The following is a 12610-nucleotide window of genomic DNA, read 5'->3' on the forward strand; positions in this document are numbered from 1 at the left end:
GTTAAATATATAAAAAAGTGTTTTTAATGTTTAAGGGGGTTGCACTCAGAGGCTTGCTGTGTGAAAGGGGTCACCAGTACAAAAGTCTGAGAACCACTGATGTACTGTATATTAAATTGATACATTAGATTTGAGCTCCCAGGCCACATTGCATACTGTTCCTTTGGGCGGTGTGTGACCAGATTTTCTTTTTTCAGAGTAGCAGCCGTGTTAGTCTGTATTCGCAAAAAGAAAAGGAGTACCGGTGACACCTTAGAGACTAACAAATTTATTAGAGCATAAGCTTTCGTGAGCCACTCTAAGATCTGTGCAAATGCATCCGATGAAGTGAGCTGTAGCTCACGAAAGCTTATGCTCTAATAAATTTGTTAGTCTCTAAGGTGTCACCGGTACTCCTTTTCTTTTTGCAGATTTTCTTTGTATTTCTGTATGAATTTGTATTTCAGCTCATTTGCAATCACAAGAGAATATTGTCCAGGCAAATTTAGCAGGGGAACTGATGGGTATTTCAGAGTGTGTGATGGGTTAAGGGCTGTGTTTGCATTTGTACTGAGCACTGGACACTAACCAGTAAGCGGACAGTTTTGACAGAGCCGGGCAGGGCTGAAAACTCATGTGCTGATGAAGCAACAAAGCCATCTGAAAAAAGAGGAGCCACTCCTGTAATATGTTATTAAGGGATTGAGAATAGTGACAGCTATTGGTGTGAGGAAGCAGCAGGAAAACCAGGCCAGGATTAGCGGCACTGTTTCATTCTCTGTTTTGGTTTTACATTGCCAGGAGCCAGCTATCATTTTCAGTGTGCAGAAGCAAATTGCAAACCCAGCCTACTGGCCTGACGGTTCCAGAGGTAGCACTGATAGATAATGTGAAATGACGTTTTTTTCTCTGGGAGATGCTTATGGACAGAGGCCATGCATGGGGAGGGCATGCAGGGTCATGTTCACACACCCCCCCGCATCCGATTTGCTGCTTGGCTTTTACTGAGCATGCTCACATGGTCTGAGCATGCTCAGTAACATTGCTGAAGCCGGCCGCCCTCACTCCGCTCCCCCACTCTCGCCAGGTTGTCTCTACTTGTGGGGTAGCAAAAGAGGGTGACTTATGGGGATCTTCTTGGGATTCAGGAAACAGTTTGTGGTGTATCTCTTCCATTCTGACATTTTTCATTAAAGTGGGGTCTTGGTTGTCCTTGTCTGAGTCCCAGTCCAGTGCTCTATCTGCTAGGCTGCACTGCCTCAGCACTGATACGCAATAGATTTTCGTTTCTGTGTGGGCAGACGCCGTTTTCTCTAATTTCCAGATTCACTTGTTTCATTCTTCCTTTGTCTGGTGAGTTCTAACAAACATTTGTTTCTCTTCCTGGTCTTGTCCCCTTTGGTGTGGGTGTCCACTCCCTGCTGTTGTGTGCTAGAGATGTTGCCGTGATGGCATGCTCCTGATTCCAAAAGCCAGTGACTCCTAATCGGTCTGAAATTGCCAGTGGAGGCTGCTTATGAGATAGTCAATGTTCTCGTCGTTTTTGCTGATACAGACTAACACGGCTACCACTCTGAAACCAGTTCAGTGTGCTAAAAGTGCCAGCCTCGCCTGTCCATAGCCCTGCATGGAAGCACTCTCGGGATTTGGCTGAAATTGTCATAAAACCAGCCAAATGCTGCTATGTCCCTTCACTAACAAAATCTCTGATTTGGGTCTCTTCCTTGTACATGAGCTGCCGTGACATTAATCTTCATTTAATCCATTACTGTATCTCAGCCAAGGAGGAGACCAACCAATTGTCTGGAATGGGTGACTGAACGTTTCCTCTTTCTGTCACCGGGCTGAATCCAGTCTGTGCTAATAGTGACCCAAATTCATTATCATTCAACTGCTGCTTACTGACTTCCAGTGGAATCCCTAAGGAACAGGTCTCTACATCAAACAAAGCACCCCCAAAGCTGGACACTTTGCTGGCACAGCAGGACAGGAAAGGACTGACTGAGCCTTAAGCCTGAGATTTCCCCTCCACTGCTAGCAGGTCCCCAGGCCAGTGATGATTCCCATTAGTAGGACCGTGCCAGGGAAACCTTCTCTGCTGTAACTATTTTGTAGAGGAACAAAGGACTTCACTCTCCGAGGCTGTCAGTCCTGCACCTCTGTCCAGCCAGCAGGAGATGGTATCTGAGTCTGTTCTAGCAAGAAGCACATTGCAGATGTTATTTCCTCCCTCCCGTTAAGTACAGATGAACAGCAAGAAAGTACATGACCAAGAATAACAATCATCTCTCCTGGGAAGGAAAATGAAGTAATTGCTTAGAAGTTCTGGAACTCTTCAACTAATACCATAATTCAGTGTGAGGAATGGATTTGAATGGACTTGGGTAATGGCATTGTAGAAATTATGATCAAACAGTAAACTCTGCTTTTAATCTAATGAAAAAGCTAATTAGAAACAATTGGAGATTCCCCTTCCGGCTAGTTTCCTGGTGAGTGCTGCTCATAGTGATAGATACAGCCAGTAGAAATCAACACCAATTGATGTCTAGAGCTAAAGGGGCAGAATCCTGAGCAAAGAAACAGTAACATGGAGAAAGGGCTCAGGTATTGGCAGGAGTGGAAACACAAGAGCTTTGCTCTGGGCCAGGCATCCTTGCAGAAATGCAGGTATTGCTAGGCAATAACATACCGAGGTGTGAGTACAGCATGTTGTTTTTGTTTCTGTCCAGTTTCTTAACTATTTCCTGTCTGCCAAGGCTGCTCCTACCAGCCCCCTACTCAACGGCTGGAAAGAATGTTCCCTAAGTGTGTTTGCAGGAAAGGAAATCCTAAAATGACCTATATACAACAGAGGCACATTTCTGAGTGGGCCTGTGTACAGTCCCATGCCAGCTGGGTTGGAGCGCTGGCTGGAAGGAAGCCCCCCCTCTTCTGAGAGCCCCATTTAAAATAGACAGAAGGAAAACTCCTTCCAAGTCTGGCCTTAAGCAGAAGCATGACACACGACTCCTTGGGGCCTGCGCATTTTCATTCCCCCAGGCCCTCATAGTCCAACCCATCCCCTGCCAATAGGATTGGAGTGGAGGAGAGGGCAAGTCATGGCCTGATCCCCTTTAGCAGTAGAAGTGGAAAAGGAGGCTGTGGAACCAACGCAGAAGGTCCAGTTCTGCCTCTGGGACCAGGAAGGAAAGCAATTTTAGGCCTGATTCTTTTTTCTGCCCCAAACAGGTTGAGGTCTTGCAAATTGTAAGGCCTGAAGTTTAAGAGGTTCTCTTATCTTAATGCCACTTCAGCCCTCAGGCTCTCAACATGCTTCCTTTTTTCTCATTTAATTAAATGTTATGGGGCAGATAGACACCCCATCCACCAGCTTCCAGCACCCGTCTTCCAACTCTTCTGTTTGCAGAACATCAAGGCAGAGCATCATATGGGCCCTCTCCCCATCAAATTCCTTGAGCCATATCTCCACCAAGGATCAACCTGCCATAAAGCACCAACCTGTATGCTGGTTTCTTGTACCCTTGCTCTCTGGCAGGGAGGGGTGACTGACTGACTCTTGCTTGTCCATTTCCAGTTGCAACATGCACTGAAGAATTCCTCTCACTGTAATGGGTGGGTGTGAAAGATTCCCAGTGATTCACAGTGGTGAGTTCAGTCAGTTCACACAATGAGTTATTCACCTGGTTCAGTGGCCTCCTCCAAAGGGAAGAGGAATGCACAGAACAGCAATTAATTTGGCTTTGCTTGGGAGACTGGAGACCTATCTGACGCCAAACAACCTCCAAATGATAACTCAAGCCATTCCCATTCATGAGATGCAATTCATTTACCCTCTTAGTCATGCAACTGCTGTCACTGTCCAGTTACAGTGTAAGCTCTTCAAGGTAGGGAGTGTGTCTTATTCTCTGCTTGTAAAGAGCAGTGCTCATTTACAGCACTAATTTTAATACAAATAATAAGTCCACTTTAAGCTATGACAAACCTTGAGTACAGGAACCTGCTCCAACTCACCTATACCTGCTTTTGTGATAGGGAGCTGAACCCACTGTGGGTCTAAGACTCCATGAGCAACTCTGATTCCATATTTATGAAATAAAAGGTCATCACTTGCCCCTGGCAGCTCTTGTCCTTAAGGGGCTCTCTATTTCCATATTAGGCCATCGCAGGGATAGTTCTGCTTCTGGATTGGTGGTTTAATAAGCAAAGCTATGGAGTTCTACTCTGGTTGATGTAAGAATGGGATCTCCTAGGATAGGCTGAGGACACCATATGACATTATTATACAGCACTAGTAATTGAAACATCAAAGAGATCTAGAGGTAGAAGAAAGCAGCTTTTATTTTATCAAGACAAAGAATCAGTTCTTTGCCTCAAAGGGGCCAAAATCCTGAAGTTGTAGTGGGTTTATTAAAGGTGTCTGTTTAACAGAATATAGTCTTGGAGATTTCCCACCTCATTTTTCAGAGTCAATCTTCACATTTGGCAGAGAGCCCTCACCACTGAAATTCACCCCCACTGGAAATACAGCTGAGCCTGAGCCTGGCCACCTGGCTTAGAGCGAGCTGACTCTCCACTCGTACAGGGTTTGGAATCCCCCGGGATCTCATCAGATGGCTGGGTTTGCCCATGTAATCTGACCCTTCCAAGACTGTTTGGTGCTGCAGGGCATTGTAGTGCATAAGCTCCTGATCAGGGGGAGAATCTTATTTGCTTCTGATCTAAACTGTGGGAAGTTTGCCCAGTTTCTCCAGTGACAGCATCCTTAGAAAAGTAGGAACTGCCAGACTGTATCACCCAGGAGTCCAGCTAGCACAGTCTCCTGTCTCTGACTGGAGCCAGCACCAGCTGCTCATGAAGCAATAGGTCATTAAGGAATAACTTGCCCACAGGGGAAGTTTCTCCCCAACAGATAGAGGCTGGCTCATGCCCTGAAACAGGTGGGTTCATATCCCTTTCAAAATTCAGTGTTTTCTAATCCTTGTTACTGTGGATTTTTTTATTAGCCATATAAATGTCCAGTCCTTTTGGAATCCTGCTAAGTTCTTGGCCTCAGTGATATCTAGTAGCACTGACTTCCACAGGCTAATTGTACATGGTAAAATGCTTATAATAAATGTCCATAAATACACTACATGGCACCTTGAGCTACTGTCCAAATGCTGGAAATGAGACAGGAAAGAGCATTTACCCACTTTACCCCAAACTCCTCCCTCCAACCTGCCACAAGCCTCTATCAGCTTCTCGCCTTCTGCATGTCTGAGCTACTCCAGCTCTGTGTCACTGAGCTGCACCCACATTCCACTGTCCAAAGGAATTCCTCTAACTAGACTTTATTAGACCCTCCCACACTACAACAATAATTTTGCCTCCCGTTAATCTGTGTTTGGCAACCAGTTATATGGTGCCAGTATCAAGACTCAAACTGCATGAGCGCCACAAGTACCAGAGGTTCCCACCAGTTTTTTAAGCAGTTCCCATTGCAGTTTCTCTCTGCATTTTGGGAGATCTCATCCCCTAGGTCCACTGGCTGGCTGCTCCCTCTGCGCTCCCAAGCATGTGTTTTATCATAGCCACAAACAGGGAGTTCCTTGTTTCACTGCTCCCAATGGCAGCTCCTCCCCATGGGCACTGGGCTCTCTGATCCCTGCTCTTACATTTGGCAGTGCCCTGCAGGGCTCCTAGCTGCAGTTCCCAGCCCCACCTTGGAGCTGTAATGATTATTTACAAAATTTCAAAAAGGGAAAACAAAGCCGCTCTGCCAGATAGGTATGTGAAGGTGCAATTAGTGCCTCTGGGCCTGGCTCTCTCTTGGTTAGCTCAGCTCCCTGCTTGCCTTCTGACTGCAGCACAGCTGATAACTTTGACATGACAGGGGTAACTGTGATTTTTATTTTGTCAGCAGTGTCTCTGCAATCAGCTCTATTTTCTTCTAGATAACTATGCCTGGGCTCGTCGCTGCAGGAGACAGCAAGTGCCTGAGTTGGAGAGTACTGTTATACTGGGCCAGTGGGGAGCAGACAAGTGGTCTGGCTGGCCCAGTAGCCCGATCCTTAAATCAGAAAAGCCCAGCAGTCCATCTAGTCCAGTGTCCTGCTGTCTGCCAAGCCGGAGGAGACTGATGCTCTGCCTAGCCTGGTGTGCTGTCTCCATCAGTGGCCAATGCCACATACTTCAGAGGAAGCCGTAGCCCACACTACTAGTGCATCTGTGTGTCCTCTACACCAGGAGGTGGAAGAGACACTTCCTGACCCACAGGTGGTGGCCAGCATACGTCCAAGGCATGAACATTAACAATCTTTTGGTTTTATCCTACTTCCTATCAGTGCCAATGGTCCTCTTACGCCAATACGACCTGGGCCAGACCCACAGAGGGCACTTGGGCGCAAACCCCCAACTTGAGGCCTCTGCCACCCAGTGGAATCTTCAGTCCCAGGTTTGGGCACCCTGGACAGCGCATGGAGGGCGCTAGGCACTTACGAGTGGGATCCGCTTACGAGCCGGGAACCACCTCTACTAGCCCATGGGAAATGCCAGGGTGAGGGGCATGGCCTAAGCACAACCCCTCCAAAGGAGTTAGGCATGTAACTCTGGTTCCAGAGGGAGACAAGCCATAGCTGTGAACCTGCTCTCGGAGCCAGGCACCTCCCTGAATGCCCTAACCTCTGGGCTCTAGGGTAATCTGGGGAGTGATCCTCTCCTGGGAACGCTGCTCCATTTTGTATGAAATGCTTAAATAGTCAATGGAGCAGAGACTGGAGCTAGCTTGGCCTTACCCACTAGTCCGTAGAGTCATTCACCTGCTCCCTCTGGCCCAAGGGATAACTGGGTATTTTAGACCAAGTGGAAGAGTTTCACCAGGAGACTGAGCTGGCCATTCTGGGGTTAGAGTTAGAGCACTCACCCAGGAGGTGGGAGACCTGCTGTCAAGTCCATGCTCTGAACCAGGCAGAGGGGGGATTTGAACCTGGTTTCCCGCAGTGTGGCTGAGTGCACTAACCACTGGGCTAGTGGGAATAAGGGAGAAAACACAACCATCCCCTTCTCAGCTATGTTCGATGAGGGCCCGATCTGGTAAGCACTGCTACAAGATGAGGCCCCGCGGGCGATATAGGTGGAGGAATACCTCGCTGGAGGATCCTGCCAGGGCGTAAACACTCAGGAGCAGCAGGACAGGGGCCGCTGTGCACACATACCCACGATGGACACTGAGGTGCCTAGAGGGTTGGGTCGCAACTGGGCAGAGGGCTGAGGATCTAAATTTTGGACTCAGGCACCTAAATCCCTTTGCAGATCTAGCCTTACGTGTCTGTCCCGGGTTGGCCAACCCTTTCAAGGGAGCTGGGCCCAGCCTCCACTGGGACTGATTAGCTGTCTCCCAGCTGAGACCCTCCAGTTAAGGCTCAGGGATTATAAAAGCAGTCCAGGCAATGAGGCGGGGGTGGGAGAAGAGCACTGCAGGAAGCAGGTTGGCACCTGTGGCAGGCCCTGGAGTAGGGGGGATCCCAGGTGGATGCCCTATAGGAGTAGAAAAGAGCTGTTCAGAGCAGGTTTCAGAGTAGCAGCCGTGTTACTCTGTATTCGCAAAAAGAAAAGGAGGACTTGTGGCACCTTAGAGACTAACAAATTTATTAGAGCATAAGCTTTCGTGAGCTACAGCTCACTTCATCGGATGCATTTGGTGGAAAAAACAGAGGAGAGATTTATATACACACACACAGAGAACATGAAACAATGGGTTTATCATACACACTGTAAGGAGAGTGATCTACAGCCAAGCGCTACGATATAACCGCATTTGCTCCAACCCCTCAGACAGAGACAAACACCTACAAGATCTCTATCATGCATTCCTACAACTACAATACCCACCTGCTGAAGTGAAGAAACAGATTGACAGAGCCAGAAGAGTACCCAGAAGTCACCTACTACAGGACAGGCCCAACAAAGAAAACAACAGAACGCCACTAGCCATCACCTTCAGCCCCCAACTAAAACCTCTCCAACGCATCATCAAGGATCTACAACCTATCCTGAAGGACGAGCCATCGCTCTGTCAGATCTTGGGAGACAGGCCAGTCCTTGCTTACAGAGAGCCCCCCAATCTGAAGCAAATACTCACCAGCAACCACACACCACACAACAGAACCACTAACCCAGGAACCTATCCTTGCAACAAAGCCCGTTGCCAACTCTGTCCACATATCTATTCAGGGGATACCATCATAGGGCCTAATCACATCAGCCACACTATCAGAGGCTCGTTCATCTGCGCATCTACCAATGTGATATATGCCATCATGTGCCAGCAATGCCCCTCTGCCATGTACATTGGCCAAACTGGACAGTCTCTACGTAAAAGAATGAATGGACACAAATCAGACGTCAAGAATTATAACATTCAAAAACCAGTTGGAGAACACTTCAATCTCTCTGGTCACTCGATCACAGACCTAAGAGTGGCTATCCTTCAACAAAAAAGCTTCAAAAACAGACTCCAACGAGAGACTGCTGAATTGGAATTAATTTGCAAACTGGATACAATTAACTTAGGCTCGAATAGAGACTGGGAATGGATGAGTCATTACACAAAGTAAAACTATTTCCCCATGGTATTTCTCCCTCCCACCCCACCCCCCACTGTTCCTCTGATATTCTTAGGTTTCAGAGTAGCAGCCGTGTTAGTCTGTATTCGCAAAAAGAAAAGGAGTACTTGTGGCACCTTAGAGACTAACAAATTTATTAGAGCATAAGCATCCGATGAAGTGAGCTGTAGCTCACGAAAGCTTATGCTCTAATAAATTTGTTAGTCTTTAAGGTGCCACAAGTACTCCTTTTCTTTTTCTGATATTCTTGTTAACTGCTGGAATTAGCCTACCTGCTTGTCACCATGAAAGGTTTTCCTCCTTTCCCCCCCCTGCTGTTGGTGATGGCTTATCTTAAGTGATCACTCTCCTTACAGTGTGTATGATAAACCCATTGTTTCATGTTCTCTGTGTGTGTGTATATAAATCTCTCCTCTGTTTTTTCCACCAAATGCATCCGATGAAGTGAGCTGTAGCTCACGAAAGCTTATGCTCTAATAAATTTGTTAGTCTCTAAGGTGCCACAAGTACTCCTTTTCTTTTTGTTCAGAGCAGGGCGTCTCTGGGCTGGGAGGAAAGAAGCACAACCTGTGTGTGCCTCACAGACAGCCTGCAAAACAGAAGCTGTAGGAAATGAGTGGCCCCAGCAGAAGACCCCAGGTTAGGGAGATGTGGAACTTACGTTACCAGTTCTCATGGGGAAGGAGTAAAACTGAAGCCCATAGAAAAAGGACCTAAGCCAGCCTCAGGGTGTGACATCCATCCTCCCTGGACTGCAAGGTGCTTCTCTCCCGGTGAAGTTGGTGCTGCACAGGTGCAGGCTGGGAGCTCAACTCTCTGTGACTAGTCCAGGGCAGGGGATCCACAAAGCTGGAGGCCGCAGCGCCACAAGGGCCACATTGTGCCGACTTGTGGGAGCTGTGGGTGCTCAGCCCTTCTGAAACCAGGCCACTTTCCTGCCTGTGTCTGAATGTAGATATGGCAGCTAGCAGGCAGCAAGCTTAGCTTCTGTGGGGCAGGGAGGAGCCTCTCCAGGGCCTTGGGCACATGAGCATTGCACCAGGGCCTCTGGCACAGTTCAGGAAATGAGGTGGGAGAGAGGCCCTCCCTGGGTGTTTACAGCTTGTTCAGTACCTGGCAGCAGAGGTTGGAGACAGGCTGAGAAGGATCAGCTGATGAAGTGAATGTGGAATAGTCTGGTATCTTGAGAGGTTTCCCGCAGACCCTCCCCAGCCCCCCCCGAGCCCCCGCTCCCAGAGCCAGCCAGGGAAGGGAACAGGGAGTTGGCTGTGTTCAATGTTGAACACTATACGGTAGCACATAGGAATACAACCCCCAAGCAGCGCACGCCCTCCTCCCCCACCCCACACCGTGGTGTGTACCATGTTGGTCTGGTTTGAGATTCCCAAGGGATGAGGAGCACTAGTTTCTTCAATCCTCATCTTCCCCTCCTCCCACCAGGAATCCCCCGGGCCCACCACCATGACCCCATGGACACCTTACGTTACTGTTAGCACCTGAAAGCCCCTAGCCTCCCTGGGCGGGGCTGGCCCCAGGGCTGGCCCCAGGTCTTGCAGAGCCCTCTGTGAAGTGAGACTTGTGAGGGCCCATCTTGGCACTGCCTGTGACCAAGCCTGCCATCCTCCATGATCCACCAGGGAAACTGGGAGTAGCACTTTGGCTGGCCAGTCGTGTGTGTCTCACGGGACTCTGCATGTGCATGGCAACCACCTTGGTAGCAAACACCCCTGCTGTCTAGTCAGCCCAAACAGTCTCTTCTATCAGTACTTTCTGGTCATCTCAGAGAAACTCTGGTATCCCTGTGCACCAGTTCTCTGAGGCCTCTGGGAGAGACACTTCTTCCCGCCTCCCCAGTATAACATTGAAGGGATCTGAGAGCCCAGGGAGAACTGGCAAACTTGAGCCATCTCCCCAGCTCCAAGAGTGCCATTTCTGGGAAACCAGGTGTGGGAGGGAATATCTTTTACTGGACTAGCTTCTGGCAGTGGAGAGACAAGGTTTGGAGCCTGAAGAAGAGCTCTGTGCTGCTCAAAAGCTTATTTCTTCCTCTACCAGAAGTTGGTCCAATAAAAGATAGTCCCTCCCTCCACCTTGTCTCTTTCCTAGCCTCACAGCTACCACACTGCACTCAGGGAAGGTAATCTGTCTTCTGTAGTGATTCTTGTTGGGACTTGCTGCTGGAGACCATGTCTGGAGAGTCAGGGCTGTACCTGAATTCTGTGGGAGTAAACATGGTGTAATTTGGCATCTGCTGCTCGGCTGCCAGTGCTTCCAGGCTCAGAGATGTGAAGTCTGGCCTGGCACGGCAGAGAGAAGGTGCACCACACAAGGAATGCTGCACCTTGGCAATTGACTGCTTGGTGCTGGTGACTCAGTAGGGGTGCTCTGCCCTCTGTGTCAGTATTGATCTACTGTCCCAGGCAGCAGGGGGTGCTGTGCTGCGCTGCAGGAGAAGGCGTTGGCGATGGATGGGGCATTATCTCTTCTAAGACAGTACTGAACCACTGTCCCACAGTCCTTCAAGGAGCACGTTTTCTCCTGACCAACCTTTAAATTGTGGGACATGAATTCAGAGTTGGGGGCCGGAGGAAATACTAGTGCAGGAGGAGGAGGCAGAGTGGGAAATACCATGGTGCTGGCTTCTGTAACAGAACTTCAGGAGCTGAGAATCAGTGTTTCTTCGGTGGGATATTTGTTACAGTGAATGCTATGCTGAGCCACTGAGCTGACAGCCCTGCAGAATGAAGCCACTACCTGTGTGTCCATGGAGTGGGTACAGTAAGTAGCATAGCCACCTGGGATGGTCCCATAGGTGGAATGGCCACCAGGATCTGTGGGCTGTATAAGTCAGCTGGCCACATAGGTCTAATAGCCATAAAGGTCTATTGGCCATACAGGTGGATGACCACTTGGGTGGGATGGCCACATTTGGCCACATAGTAGCAATTGCCATATGGTTATAATGGCCAGGTTGGTGTGATGCTCTCCACAGCTGCATATATTCCAGCTAATTTCTCCCAACTGCCTTTTTCCTTCAGACTTGAAGAAAGGCTTCCTATCCCTAGCCTGAAAAAAGAAAAGGAGTACTTGTGGCACATCCGATGAAGTGAGCTGTAGCTCACGAAAGCTTATGCTCAAATAAATTTGTTAGTCTCTAAGGTGCCACAAGTCCTCCTTTTCTTTTTGCAGATACAGACTAATATGGCTGCTACTCTGAAACCTGCCCCTAACCTGGTTATTCCTTATCTTCAGTCTGCCTTTCCCTCCCCCCATCCAGCCTGGGCTCAGACATTCAGTCGTGTCCCTTTGCAGGAGCTTCCAGTTTGGGGTCACTACCTGCGTTTTGCTTCAAGTTTCAAGTCCAAATCAATCAAAAACCTCAAAGAGAAACTGCTGATGTGTCTGGTTTCCGGTCAGTCCCAGGCAAAGCTCCAGGCTCTCTGCTGTTTCCAGGGTGAACCTTAAGCCAGCTCCTGCTGTGCTCAGCACTCAACTGCTGTTTGTCAAAGTTTAGCAGCTGAGAGGAGGGGGCAGCAGATCAGGTGACAAGTCAGTGATGGGGTTGGGGGGGAGGGAAGTTGTGAGTCAGTTCACAGAGCTGAGTAGCTTCATCTGTAGAGCTGTAAGGGTCAAGCCAACCCAGTGACTTTGCTGCAGGAGTTCCAGGGTCAGGGGGACACTCGAGGGTCTTAAGGAAGGGCTGAAAGCCTGGTGGCAGATACTGACTGGCTCCTGAGGAGGAGGCTAGTGCTGAGAGGCAGCAAGGCTGGGACGGAGTGAGGCCTGGCCTACACTTGAATGGTTTGCCAGCATGCTGGTGAGGAATGTGACAAAAATCCCACCCATAACCAACACGGCCCGAATGTAGACGCAAAAAAAGTGTGTTTGCTGATGTAGCTTTATTTCAGTTGGGGGGCTGGTATAAGCTATGCCAGTACAAGTACTCCTTTGCCATGCCTCTGCTGGAAGGTTTGCAGGTACAGCCAGCCAGCCAGTCCTGTCTAGCGCACACAGAATTCCTGGGAAGG

This window comes from Dermochelys coriacea, chromosome 27 (assembly GCF_009764565.3).
Source record: "Dermochelys coriacea isolate rDerCor1 chromosome 27, rDerCor1.pri.v4, whole genome shotgun sequence".
NCBI classification, from domain to species: Eukaryota; Metazoa; Chordata; order Testudines; family Dermochelyidae; genus Dermochelys; species Dermochelys coriacea.